The sequence below is a fragment of the Xenopus laevis genome, chromosome 5L, assembly GCF_017654675.1.
Source record: "Xenopus laevis strain J_2021 chromosome 5L, Xenopus_laevis_v10.1, whole genome shotgun sequence".
Taxonomy (NCBI): domain Eukaryota; kingdom Metazoa; phylum Chordata; class Amphibia; order Anura; family Pipidae; genus Xenopus; species Xenopus laevis.
The window spans coordinates 73499249-73514903 of NC_054379.1; positions in this window are offsets into that span (position 1 = coordinate 73499249).

The following is a 15655-nucleotide window of genomic DNA, read 5'->3' on the forward strand; positions in this document are numbered from 1 at the left end:
AGGAAGTGCTTTAACCTTCATCAAGGTCTGATGAGACAAACATTTTTTGTGAAACTTCATTATACGGAGATATTCCGCTGTTCCATAGTTCTTGGCCTCTTTTATGACCTTAATGTATTGTCTCACAGAATTGATAACTAAAGGCAAATCATGCCACTTCTCCAGAGCCATGTGCATCTTCTTCTCTAATTTAACACCAAGGGTGCTCTCAAGAAACTTTTTGAGTTCCTCAGCAGGGATGATTGGGGTAGAAGGATTTGCCACTCCTATGTCAACCTCCTCTTCGATGTTCCCCTCATCCATGAGCTCTTCCTGGCTAAGGGATTGATAATCTCCCCTCTCCACTAGAGCTTTGAGAATCTCTCCACAAGTTGTTACAGGAAAAGTATCAGAATCACTTTTCTGGAGACCCTGCAATGGCTCAGGTGTTCCCTCAACTTCACTTGAAACACATTTGGAAGTGTTTGACACAGGAGCAACAGAACTAATTAGCTCCCCAGCAACCGGTAGAGCTTTGGAGGCTCGATGGTTAGCCTCTGCCCTCTCTACTACCTCCTGTGCTTTCTGGATGGCAATAACATTTGGGTCAGTTGAAGACAAGGGAGGAGAGATTTTAGCATGAACAGTAGAGGTTGTCTGGCTACCTTCCACCGTATTTACAACTCCACCCTCACCATCCTTCCCAGCAGTTTTATCTGCAGGGTCCTGTATGGGGGTTAGCCCAATATTCTCCCCCTCCTGGAGTGAAATACCCTGAGGCACTAAAAACTGAGGCTGGTTGCATTTGCCAAATATCAGCACCTCAGGAACACTGACTGCCCACTCTGCAGGAGTCTCATTAGGTATCTCTTTACACTCCAAGGGAAGATCTTCCAAATGATTTTGAGGCAGATACTGCACCCCTGACTCTGTGGGGAAACCAACACTGCCATGTTCAAGGCCATGCAGACCATTAACCTCATTATTCCCCACCTGGTCTGGAGGCAAGAGTGCATGGTCTGACACAGGTTGATCGTGACCAACAGTTGGGCCAGACAATGTCACCACATGAGGAGCAGAAGTTTTGCTGCCCTTTTTACCCTTGGATGGGGGTGCTCCATCATTAACCACTGATGCCCATTCCTCAGGTACCAGCCAGTTTGATTTAAATTTCCTCTTTTTCTTGGCATCTGAAGAGGAAAGGCCACTATCTGCCCCAACCCCACCAGGTGTTGCAATCATGGGTACCCCCACACCTTCAGGGGTGCCCATAACAGGGGTACACTTTTTTGTGGTAGGAACAACTGTGACCCTGGGGGAAGCTTTGACGTGTTTTCCCCCCTTCTCTTTTGCCGCAATTGTAAGACATGCTGCAGCCTTAGATGTCTTCAGTGAAGAAGGAGGAGGTTTGGATGTTGTAGAGGTGGGTTGTGTAACAGCCACCTCCTTTAGTGAAGGAGATATCCCCTTTGAGGACCCTGCTGAAATAGTCCCAGCAGGATAAGATGTTTTATTTGAGGCACTGGGAGCAGGAACAGGGGCTGTGGTCTTAATTTGCCCTTTGGGGCAACTCTGGCGAGTGTGCCCCAGGTTCTTGCAAAGGAAGCACCTCACTTCCTCTGTGCTGTAAAAAATTTTATACAGCACCCCTTCAAATGGAACCCCGAAAGACCCCTCAATAGTGTCTTGCCCCCGAGGTAAAAGTAGTTGCACCTGCCTTTTAAAGGAAAGGACGTGCCTCAGTCTGCTCTCCTTACATCCCAGGGGAATTCTAGACATATTTGATTTTAACTCCCCAAGGGCTTGCAGGTGGGGGTACAATAAGTGGTCTTGCAGGAAGGGGGGCACATTAGATAAAACCACCCTTGTGCCCAATCCTTCTAGGGGTTCTACAGGGACATAACTCCCTCCCACTGTGATACCCCTCTGTACCAGAGTATGCACTGCAGTTAGAGTACGGGCAAAGATTATGGCTTTCCCATACATTTTACTTGCTGCCACTACTGCAGAGTGGCCCACCACTTCAGCTGCAGCCTTTATATAAGCCTCTATGCCATGAGTGCTTGACATTAGGCATCTGACCCCATGCTTCCTTGTGAGCTTCTCTACCCCAGCAGTGACTTGGCTAGGGTTGCTGCCAGTAGCTACCGCGTGTGCAAATGTTTTAGCAGGGGTCACATTGGCAGCAGCAGCAGAAGTAGAGGCAATGGGGCTTTTTGACATGGGCTCTGACTGGTGTTTCCTTGCAGAGCTACAGCTGGGTTTTTCAGGTCCTTTTGCTTTAGAACCAAGAGATGTTTTTTTATAACTTTCCTTTTTATTCCCTCCCATTATTTTACACAACACCACACAAAAAGAAAGCTTTATACTATTGATTAACAAAAAAGTACGTTTTAAGTTGAGAAGCTGTGGCAGGGAGAGGGTTAATGTGAGCAGGTGCCTGGGAGCTGCACTGCTGCTGCTGGAAAAGATTTTATATTTATACTTATATTAAATCCTTCTCCCTTTAGCTTTCTCTCCTCACAGAACTGAGTGCAAAATCAAAATATCCACTCAATCTGTACAAAAATTAAACAATTTGTGCTGAAACAAGAGAAAAATGCAAATGAAACTGACACCCAGGTGCGGGGGAGGGGTAGGGGATCTAACAGTGAGTTTGTAGCCCAGAGCAAGTGAAGGGAACTGGGCTAAGAATCACTCACCTTCAGGGTCAAAAGAAAAATCGATTTTTAGTAAAGAAAATCAACTCAAAACTTCCCAAATTTCACCCACCAAGTGGACAACACATTCACACACCAAGTGATAACAAAAAATCCTGTCTCAAACAGGAATTTCAATGCTTAATTCAGCACTAAACAGAGAGCTTTCTCCTGTGTGTTGATCTTTCATTAGCTGAAGTTACCCACAGGACTATTTGTATGTGCTAACTTCATTTTGGGGCCTCTAAATGCCATATACTTTGGTAAACCTATGAACAATGGGCACCAAACTGTTTGGAGGACCCCTGGCAATCATATTTAGGGTGCTTTTTCTTGGTACCTTATGATACATGGGTGATATGGTGCTGGGAAGTTGAAGGTTTGAGGCAATTTTCAGATATTTCACCAAAACCGACAATTTTGGGAAAGCCTTGCGACTCAGTAGTTTGGAGCAGAAAGGCATGGGTATCCATTTTAGATTCGGTAGAATGTGTCCTTTCCAAAAATATATGGTTTTGGGGGGTAAACCTATTTTTCTGTGTTTTTACCCCATAAAAAATGCAGTCAATGTGTTGATTTTTCATTAGCTGAAGTTACCCACAGGACTATTTGTATGTGCTAACTTCATTTTGGGGCCTCTAAATGCCATATACTTTTGTAAACCTATGAACAATGGGCACCAAACTGTTTGGAGGACCCCTGGCAATCATATTTAGGGTGCTTTTTCTTGGTACCTAATGATACATGGGTGATATGGTGCTGGGAAGTTGAAGGTTTGAGGCAATTTTCAGATATTTCACCAAAACCGACAATTTTGGGAAAGCCTTGCGACTCAGTAGTTTGGAGCAGAAAGGCATGGGTACCCATTTTAGATTCGGTAGAATGTGTCCTTTCCAAAAATATATGGTTTTGGGGGGTAAACCTATTTTTCTGTGTTTTTACCCCACAAAAAATGCAGTCAATGTGTTAATTTTTCAGTAGCTGAAGTAAAGTCCTGGACAATTTGGATGTGCTAACTTCATATTGGGGTCTCTAAATGCCAGGTACTTTGGTAAACCTATGCACAATGGGGATCAAACTGTTCAGTGGACCCCTGGCAATCATATTCAGGGTGCTTTTTCTTGGTATCTAATATAGTGTGTGATATGCGGAGCAGCAAAATAAAACCTTTGAAGTGATTTTTCAAAATTTTGATACATTTTTATAAAAACCGCTACGTTCAGACAAGCTTTGATGTTTGGTAGTTAGGAGTAGAAAGACATAGTTACCCATTTTGGAATCCGCAGAATGTGTACTTTCTAAAAATATATGGTTTTCTGGGGTAAACCTACAGTTTCAGGATTTTGTGGCCTTGGAATCTAAAGTATGCCGTTTTCTGCCTTCTGCTTTCAAAATTCGGTAATATACTGCCGGGAGTTTTTGCTGTACAGATGTCCTAAATCTGGCTAAAACTATACATATCTGGTATTGGCACGTTCGTGAAACACGAGGCTTTCCAAATCAGTTGGATTTTCATGCGTAAAATGAAATATTTTTCTGGTATAAATGCATATATTGTGAAAAATAGGATTTTTTCATTTTTTTTTTTTGCATTTAGAGCTATAAATCTTTTTGCAGAGGTGGAAATACATGACAACTCAGGCAGATTTAGAAAGCTCAGTTTCTCCCGAAAAAAACAATGTATAGTTTTCCTAGGTAAACTATAGGTTTCCCCTCAGAAAATGCCACTAAAGTGAGAGAGCACAAATGTTTCAAAAACGGCTGGCATTTCGCGTAACCAAAATGTGAAATTCTGCTGGCACTTAAAGGGTTAAATGGTAGAATACATTATTTGCAATGTACACAGTGTAATTTATTAATAAAAACAATACCATAAAATGATGACAGAATCCCTTTAATATTTAATAAATCAAGAAGGGATTTTAGACTAAGAATGTCAGTACTCCATCTCCTTTTGGGCTGCACTTCAAAGTACACACTGACCAATGCAGGGAAAGGCAGGGGTATTCTGGAGCTAAAGCAGTTGTAGGTGTACCAGACTTCTTGTTTTAGACATTAATAAGCTTCAAAGTGCTGTAGACCTATTTTCTGCAATACAATCTTACTTTTTAAAATATGTACTGTATTTTTGTTTTTACAATAGAGTTTGGCCTGTATTTGGGAGCTGACCAGTATAGACCCAGTATAGAACATGAGATAAGAGCAGGCCAGTGATCATGAAGTGGAAAGATTTCATACAGGCTTTTTATGAAATATGCCAGCTAAACCAATGACATAAATCAAGATTAGCATATAGTTGGGGCACTGTCACAGGAGACTGGCAAGCAGATTGTTTATTACATTTGAAGAAGTCATACAAATCGTTATTAATACTTTGACAGACTGCCATATAGTTCACAGTTCATACATTGTTTGAATATTTTAAGGGGATTTTTAACGAGGGCAATTTTGTCTGTTGATGAACCCATCACATGTTCTTTAACGTGTGTTATTCTATTTTGGTTCAGTTGTTTGGGTGATCTTAGTAGCATTGACAACATCTTGGCTTTGAACTTGCTTTGTGTCCAAAGTCCCTGTCCTTGATTGAACTCTACGCACCATGAAGTAGTATTTAGAAGAAGAGGCAATTATGAAGTAACAATAATACCGATTTGAGCACAATGAAGGAAGGTTTCATATTTTAACTAGCATTTAATTAAATACTGGACTTGTGATAGCTGATTAGTGATTTTTGCCAAGAAATATAAAATTTTTCAAGCAGTATCTGTATGGTTTTAAAAGTATTTTCTGTACACCCAGTGTGTATACCTGTGGCTTTGACTCATTTGAGTATTTTCTTAAATAAGCTAGCAATCACTAGAACAATACGTGATTGTGAAAAATGTTGATCACGTTTTGTCTCTTCAATAACCATTATTGATTTCCATCATATTGCTCCACAGCATGTATATCTGTTGATCTGTAATTTAAAATTTATTTCTAACATTCCAAAATAAAGAAACTTAAAGATAAACTGTGCATTGCTTCCATTGTTTTTTTGACTCTGAGGGAGGAAGATAGAAGACTGTGGGGCATATTTACTAAAGAGCGAAATGGGCGTCGCTAGTGAAAATTTGCCAGAAATACCATCTGCAGGGAGATCGCCAATTTACTAACAGGCGTAGAGGACAATTTGTTAGGAAAAGAATAAATCGCTAACAACGTTTCACGCCCTATTGCCAGCGAACAATCGTTACATTGCAATTTATAGTGTGAATTTTACAGAACGTTACCTTTTTCACCAGAGTTTCCTTCGCCAGTTTAGACCTGGCAAACTGGTTAGATGATGCTACATCCTCCTCAATCTTATGTCAGTGATATCATATCCTGTATGCTGAAAAGTCATACAAATTATAAAAAAATGCTGGCTGGGATTGTCTTTTTTTTTACCATTTGAGTGGCATGCCACATTTGTTTTAGGATGGGCTCATGTCTAGGGCATTAGAGGATCTCTATTGGCTTTATTTTGCTTCCTTGGACATATTTAATAATAAGTGGCCACTTCAAGCATTTGCACCAACATCTCTAATAAAGACATATACAATTAGGCCCATAAATCTTTAGACAGAGACAACTTTTTTCTAATTTTGGTTCTGTATATCACCACAATGAATTTTAAATGAAACAACTCAATGAACTGAAATGAAAATGAAATGAACTGCAGACTTTCTGGTTTAATTTAGTAGGTAAAACAAAAAGATTGCATAAAAATGTGAGGAACTAAAGCCTTTTTTTAACACAATCACTTAATTTCAGGGGCTCAAACGTAATTGGAAAATTGACTCAAAGTCTATTTCATGGGCAGGTGTGGGCAATTCCTTCGTTATGTCATTATCAATGAAGCAGATAAAAGCCCTGGAGTTGATTTCAGGGGAGTGCTTGTATGTGGAAGAGACAACATGCAGTCAAAGGAGCTCTCCATGCAGGTGAAACAAGCCATCCTAAAGCTGCAAAAACAGAAAAAACCCATCCGAGAAATTGCTACAATATTAGGAATGGCAAAATCGACAGTTTGGTACATCCTGAGAAAGAAAGCACTGGTGAACTCCAGTCCACGGAAGACAACAGTGGTGGATGATCGCAGAATCATTTCCATGGTGAAGAGAAACTCCTTCACAACAGCCAAACAAGTGAACAACACTCTCCAGGAGGTAGGCGTATCAATATTCAAGTCTACCATAAAGAGAAGACTGCATGAAAGTAAATACAGAGGGTGCACTGCAAGGTGCAAGTCACTCATAAGCATCAAGAATAGAAAGACTAGATTGGACTTTGCTAAAAAAAAAAACATCTAAAAAAGGCAGCACAGTTCTGGAAAAACATTCTTTGGACAGATGAAACCATAATCAACCTCTATCAGAATGATGGCAAGAAAGTATGGAGAAGGTGTAGAGCAGCTCATGATCCAAAGCATACCACATCTCTATAAAACATGGCAGAGGCAGTGTGATGGTGCATGGCATGTGACACAGGACCGAAGCAGCCAAATGAATTCGGAGATTCTGAGGTGTTCAGAGACATACTGTCTGCTCAAATCCAGCTAAATGCAGTCAAATTGATTGGGAGGCGGTTTCATAATGACCCAAAACATACAGCCAAAGACAAAGTCAGTCACCTGATCTGAACCCAATTGAGCATGCATTTCACTTGTCGAAGACTAAAATTCAGACAGAAAGGCCCACAAAGAAACAGCAAATGAAAGCTGCTGCAGTAAAGGCCTGGCAGAGAATTAAAAAGGAGGAAACACAGAATCTGGTGATGTCCATGAGTTCAAAACTTCAGGCTGTCATTGCCAGCAAAGGGGTTTCCACCAAGTATTAGAAATTAACATTTTTTTTTCAGTTTTTCAATTTGTCTAATTACTTTTGAGCCCCTGAAATTAAGTGATTGTATTAAAAAAGGCTTTAGTTCCTCACATTTTTATGCAATCTTTTTGTTCAACACACTGAATTAAAGCTGAAAGTCTGCAGTTCAACTGCATCTGAGTTGTTTCATTTAAAATTCATTGTGGTAATGTACAGAACCAAAATTAGAAAAAAGTTGTCCCTGTCCAAAGATTTATGGGCCTAACTGTATATAACCTTTATGTACCCGCCCTAATCAAATTGAATTTAAAGTTCACTAGGAAATGCTCACACTGATGAATTAACGCAAGTGAAACTTCACCAGTGTTTGGCTGCAGAGACTTTTGTGCAGATGGAAACACAATAGAAATGAACACTAAGGGGCACATTCACTAAGCTTGAGTGAAGGATTCGAATTTCGAAGTTTTTTTTTGGTTACTTCAACCATCGAATAGGCTACTACGACCTTCGACTACAACTTCGACTTCGATTCAAACGTTTCGAACTAAAAATCGTTCGACTATTCGACCATTCGATAATCAAAGTACCGTCTCTTTAAAAAAAACTTTGACTACCTACTTTGCCACTTTAAACCTACCGAGCTACAATGTTAGCCTATGGGGACCTTCCCCATAAGTTTTCTAAGCTTTTTTTGATCGAAGGAAAATCCTTTGATCGATGGATTAAAATCCTTCGAATCATTCGATTCGAAGGATTTCATCATTCAATCAAATGATTTTCCTTCGATCGTCCGATTGAAGTATTTGCGGTAAATCCTTCGACTTCGATATTCTAAGTCGAAGGATTTTACTTCGAGGGTCGAATATCGAGGGTTAATTAACCCTCAATATACGACCCTTAGTAAATGTGCCCCTAAATGTTACAGTAAATGTTTGAGGCCTGTAGCCCAAATCAAACATATCATACATTTTTATATCAATTAACCTTATTTAATTTGGCTATTGCATAGTTACAGTGTGTTTTCGAATTTCAGTTTTTGCAGAACATTTTTCCAGACATCTTTAATATTTTTTACCATATTTACTCTAAGAGGAATACTATAGTATAAGCTGCATTTCATACTGTTTGGTTAAAACATTGTCAAGACATTTACATTCCAATCATATTTGTAATAGAGGAGGCGAAACTGTCATTCTGGAATGCTCAACAAAAAATTTAGGCAAAAATTTGCAGGGGGAAAAACATGTGCTTTGCATTTTCTTAGTTTGAGCCAGTGTTTACTCTGGCAGTCCTCACTTTATGAAAAACATTGTTAAATGTTTCTTTTATGGAAGAATGACCTTAGTGCAATACCTGAAAACAGTAAATTTAGTTTAAAAGTGAACATATGTTGTAAAATGTTAATTTATGTAGGAACTTGGAAATGTCTGTTCTTTGAAACCGTGACAAGCAAATTTAGAGAAACTAGTAAAAGTAACAGAAGCTCTAAAAATGTAATTATTTAAAATAATAAATGTTATTTCTATCCCATTTATGTAAAAATTTATATTTTACACACAATCCCTAGTTTTAATTGCACTGTATCAGCTTTGCTGTGTTCAGCAATAGTCATGCGTGGGTCACCAAGAAATGGACTATGCATCTGCCCACACCATAATAATGTTCAGTTGATTATCATCTGAAAACGGGGTGAAAGCCTTCCGAACACTAGGTACATCCGGCCAATCTGATTACATGATCCATTATCTGGGAACCTGTTATCCAAAAAGCTCAGAATTAAAGGAAGGTCATTTCCCATAGACTCCATTTTATCCAAATAATTTGAATTTTTAAAATGTGTTTCTTTTTTCACTGTCATTTTTTTGTAATTGATCCAAACTAAGATATCCTTAATCCTTACTGGGTTTATTTAATGTTTAATTGATTTTGTTTTGTAAACCTAAGGTATGCAGATCCAAGTTCTGGAAAGATCCATTCTGGATAACTTAGATGATGAGGATTCATTTTATTGTGTACTGTGGCAACACCTTAACTGTGAACGGCTTAAACTAACCCCCTATCCATCTGTACCAACCCCTTATCTATCTGCAGAGAGGACTCATTGAGGGTGCCCCCTCTCAACAATTTGTTTTAATTAGCGTTAGACCACTGCCTGGAGTTTTGGACATATGGAAACCCTTGCGGATCATCTGCTACTTTTTATAGAGGAGACTCATAGCACTTTTCACAGACTTTGGGAAAGCGTCTAGCTACTCCATCAGTTGGTACAAATGAACTGCTATAACATAAACTCCAATATATATTCCCTAAGGGGAAAATCAGGTTCAATTCCACTGGGCCAAACATTCCATCTCATATTTTGGGAATTCAACTGACCAAATATCCACATAACCTCATTCAAACCCTTCAAATTCTTCCACTGCTACTAAAATCTACCACTGCTACTAAAGGTGAGAAATTTGAAAACCAATTGTCAATACTATATATATATATATACAGTATATATATTTAGTTTTTTTTTGGTGTGCGTGTGTGTGCGTGCGTGCGTGCGTGCCTGTGTGTGTGTGTGTAAAGTAAACAGTTATATGGGCAGTATTAGCAATATAGAAAAACCAACAATATATGTAAGACTGTGAACTCAGGTGCTGGCATAGAATGTGTTGATATTGGGCACAGAGGAAGAGTAGTACAGGGACTAAAGTGAATATAGAATATTCAGACTGAAACAGTAAAAACCAGTGCTTTAATGGGGACAAAATAATGAGGATACAATATCAAAAATAAAAGCCTGCCAGCTTAGCTAAGGTCAAGTGGTAATTAGTCTTGAGATTAAGATTCAGAATGAGCAGCATGTAAAAATGTGACGACAGGGACAGGAACAAACAACACACGTCTGTTCAAAGAGAAAATCAAAGGGCTAGAGAGCAATGCCTCAATGTGCAGAAAACAGGGGAAAACTGAATTATTCAGTTAAACAGAAACTTAGGGCACAGTGTTTAAACAATATTAATGCCATTCTCTCGGTACAAGTCTGCTATTGAAGTACCATCATAGGCAGGAGATCCAGGGTTTCTCAGCATCAGTAGGCAAATTTACATACAATTTGACTGGACGGATGACAATGGCACTTATATGGAAGTATATGGAAATGCAAGAAGTGTGTAGATGCAAGTTCTTTAATAAAGGGTATCAACAAACACAACATCTGTGTCCATGTTAGTGCAACCGCACTTGCGACTATGTTTGTAAATGCCCTTGGTTTGTTTATTTACTTTTTCTGCCAAGAAAATAAAATTGCATGGGAAGTATAATGGAAAGCCTCTTCAGAATCTTTATTAACTGATGATTGACCTCCAGCACAAGAGTTCTTTTGTAAAGTGTGGAAGCAGTAAAATCTATTGAATGTTGGCTTATAGAACTTCAAATAGTGATACACCTTCAATGCATCACTCACCATATATATAAAAAACATAGACCAAAATATTATTAAGATTTCTTCTACCACTCTGACATGCAAAGTCCCATTATGAACTATGAGAGTATGAAGATCTTCTTTTGGAGCAAATAAAAAAAAATCAGCAGAATTTTAATTACACCAATAATTGTGTTTATCCTATAGAAGCTCCATAGATATAGTGACATTCCAACGAGACTTTGAAATTGTAACAGAATTTTTGAATTTAACTAAATAACTAAACTGACAACCCTCTGACATTGCAGAAAAGGTTTTGAATCTCATATCCAACAATAATGGAAAGCAGTGGATCAATCTAAACTAGAAACATTAGGGGAGAAAATGTTGTTCCACTGACACCAAACCAAATGAAAAATGGAGGTGAGTGGGTGTGTCTGGGGGTTCCTGATTTGGATAAAAAATTCCAATTTGAAGTGGTATTTATAAACCTCACATATTTATTGTGTTTGGTTAGGAAATTAGGAAGTCTTAAACCCTGGGCAACAAAAAGCCATTGAAATCATTTTGGCTTCTTATAAATCATTCAGCGTCTGCCCACAGGCTCTTTACTTCATCATCTATTCATTATCATGGTCATCATCATCATTTATGTATACATAGCCTGCAAGTTAAGCAATGTTAAAAGAACATTTTTTAGAAAAGATGTAAAATATCTGTATACTGTCTATGCAGGTTGTCAACAAAGTAACAATAACAAAACATCATTTCTAAAATAAATAGCATAATGCATAACAAGATGATATACCTAAATTCTGACCTGTAATCTATAAAAGTTCCATCACAAAAGGATAATAATAAGATACCATCATCAGGGGATTATTAGCTTTGTTATCTAGTATACAGTACACCAAAAGCATCACAGAATAGGCTATTACTTATTTCTATCCAAAAATACCAGTAAAGCTCATACCTCAAAGAAGCATTTGGGTTTTTTCTTTTATAAAGAGGATTTTATGTGAAAGATATGGGACAGCTTGAATATAAACTAGATCAGTGAGGGAATGATTAGCTGTATCCAAACCCATCTTATGAGACAAACTCTGACTACCAGAACTTTTCACTTTTTTTTTTCTTTAATTCTTTATTTCTGACAAAAGACAAATTTTCAACTCATAGGGAAGGGATACAGAAAACAAAAGGGATGGGGGGGGGTGTAGAGAAACAAACATTTTCTCCGTACTATACGCAACATCTATTATTATTTGGTTCATCAGTTAGCTGTGTTAATTACTCTGCTTTAACCTCTAATCTGCTCCTTTTCCTAGACTTTTTATCTCCTTGTTATAGTCCTTTTTTGTTTACCCCTTGATCCAGTGTAAAAATCTATGCCATGAGGACCAAATCTTCCAGTAAAGTACACTTTTGTTCTGATAAAAGTGTGTTAACTCTTCTAATTGTCTAATTTATTCTACCACTGCCAACCAATTAATCGGAAGGGGCCTCTCTCGATTTCCACTGCTTGGGGATGAGAGCCTTTGCTGATTGGAGCAGATGGAAGGTCAATAAATCCTTCAACATTGTGAAATTATCTGCCTGCTCTTCCCTTCTTATTTTGGTTGCTGTTACTTTATTAATAGTATCCAACATCTGGTCCCAAAACTCCTTCAAAGCTGGGCATGTTACCCAGATATGTATATGAGTTCCCTCACTTTAATTGCATCTTCAACATACATAAGAGTAATGGGGGTACATCTTTTTTAGCCTTAGAATAAGACTAGAGGATATTAGCACGATACGACAGACCTTCAGCCAGAATTTAAATTAACGCTACGTTATTGCCAAGGGTACAGATATATAATGGGACGAGGCAGGGGTGCCCTTTATCCCCAATACTGTTTATATTAGTTATGGAAGTTTTACTTTCTAATATAAGAAATGATTTGGATATTTCAGGATTGGAGATAAAGGGCAAGGAATATAAGTGCGCTGCGTTCGCAGATAATTTGCTGATGTATAAAACGAAACCACAGGTGTCCCTGCCCTATTTAGTGCTGCTTTTGAATAAGTTCTGGGAATTATCTAACTTTAAAATAAATTATACAAAGGTATTAAACATCAATGTCTCTAAAGAAACAGCAGACTTGGTAAGAAAAAATTTCCTGGAGCAGATTTGAATAAAGTTTTGAATAAAGTTTACCAGGACAACTATATACCGCTTTTGACAACCCTACAAAAGACAATAGATAATTGGAAACATTTAACGATATCCTGGTTTGGGAGAATCCAAGCCATAAAAATGATTGTTATGCCTAAGGCATGATACATATTCCAAGTGTTACCAATTTGAAGTGGTATTTATAAACCTCACATATTTATTGTGTTTAGTTAGGAAATTAGGAAGTCTTAAACCCTGGGCAACAAAAAGCCATTGAAATCATTTTGGCTTCTTATAAATCATTCAGCGTCTGCCCACAGGCTCTTTACTTCATCATCTATTCATTATCATGGTCATCATCATCATTTATGTATACATAGCCTGCAAGTTAAGCAATGTTAAAAGAACATTTTTTAGAAAAGATGTAAAATATCTGTATACTGTCTATGCAGGTTGTCAACAAAGTAACAATAACAAAACATCATTTCTAAAATAAATAGCATAATGCATAACAAGATGATATACCTAAATTCTGACCTGTAATCTATAAAAGTTCCATCACAAAAGGATAATAATAAGATACCATCATCAGGGGATTATTAGCTTTGTTATCTAGTATACAGTACACCAAAAGCATCACAGAATAGGCTATTACTTATTTCTATCCAAAAATACCAGTAAAGCTCATACCTCAAAGAAGCATTTGGGTTTTTTCTGTTATAAAGAGGATTTTATGTGAAAGATATGGGACAGCTTGAATATAAACTAGATCAGTGAGGGAATGATTAGCTGTATCCAAACCCATTTTATGAGACAAACTCTGACTACCAGAACTTTTCACTTTTTTTTTTCTTTAATTCTTTATTTCTGACAAAAGACAAATTTTCAACTCATAGGGAAGGGATACAGAAAACAAAAGGGATGGGGGGGGTGTAGAGAAACAAACATTGGCTCCGTAATATACGCAACATCTATTATTATTTGGTTCATCAGTTAGCTGTGTTAATTACTCTGCTTTAACCTCTAATCTGCTCCTTTTCCTAGACTTTTTATCTCCTTGTTATAGTCCTTTTTTGTTTACCCCTTGATCCAGTGTAAAAATCTATGCCATGAGGACCAAATCTTCCAGTAAAGTACACTTTTGTTCTGATAAAAGTGTGTTAACTCTTCTAATTGTCTAATTTATTCTACCACTGCCAACCAATTAATCGGAAGGGGCCTCTCTCGATTTCCACTGCTTGGGGATGAGAGCCTTTGCTGATTGGAGCAGATGGAAGGTCAATAAATCCTTCAACATTGTGAAATTATCTGCCTGCTCTTCCCTTCTTATTTTGGTTGCTGTTACTTTATTAATAGTATCCAACATCTGGTCCCAAAACTCCTTCAAAGCTGGGAATGTTACCCAGATATGTATATGAGTTCCCTCGCTTTCATTGCATCTTCAACATACATAAGAGTAATGGGGGTACATCTTTTTTAGCCTTAGAATAAGACTGGAGGATATTAGCACGATACGACAGACCTTCAGCCAGAATTTAAATTAACGCTACGTTATTGCCAAGGGTACAGATATATAATGGGACGAGGCAGGGGTGCCCTTTATCCCCAATACTGTTTATATTAGTTATGGAAGTTTTACTTTCTCATATAAGAAATGATTTGGATATTTCAGGATTGGAGATAAAGGGCAAGGAATATAAGTGCGCTGCGTTCGCAGATAATTTGCTGATGTATAAAACGAAACCACAGGTGTCCCTGCCCTATTTAGTGCTGCTTTTGAATAAGTTCTGGGAATTATCTAACTTTAAAATAAATTATACAAAGGTATTAAACATCAATGTCTCTAAAGACACAGCAGACTTGGTAAGAAAAAATTTCCTGGAGCAGATTTGAATAAAGTTTTGAATAAAGTTTACCAGGACAACTATATACCGCTTTTGACAACCCTACAAAAGACAATAGATAATTGGAAACATTTAACGATATCCTGGTTTGGGAGAATCCAAGCCATAAAAATGATTGTTATGCCTAAGGCATGATACATATTCCAAGTGTTACCTATAGAAGTGTCTCGAGCTTTTTTTAATTCATTTAAATCAATGTTAACTAGATATATTTGGGATGGGAAATGCTCTAGGCTAAAATATAAAATGTTAACTAGGTTAAAAGAAAAAGGGGGTCTGGGACTACCAGACCCCCATTTATACTATATAGCAGTACACTTAGGGAGGATTCTGAACTGGACCACTAGAAAAGAAAAGAAAGAATGGGCTTTCTTAGAACAGGATTGGTACCAATATCTGGTAGAAAGAGCATTGTGGGTAGATAACTGGGTAGGGCCCAAAACAGTAATCCAACATCCATTAATTAAAGCAATGATGACGTTTGACATAAAAATAAAATAGCCTTGCACCTTATTAGTGCCCCATATGTGCTCCAACCTTTGAGGTGTAACTTGAATTTTATACCAAGTATGGAAAAAGGGTCTTATTCAAGGTGGGAGAAATGGGGGAAAAATCCGAGATCTGGTGAGGGAAGATGATACCTCTAAATGAGATACACA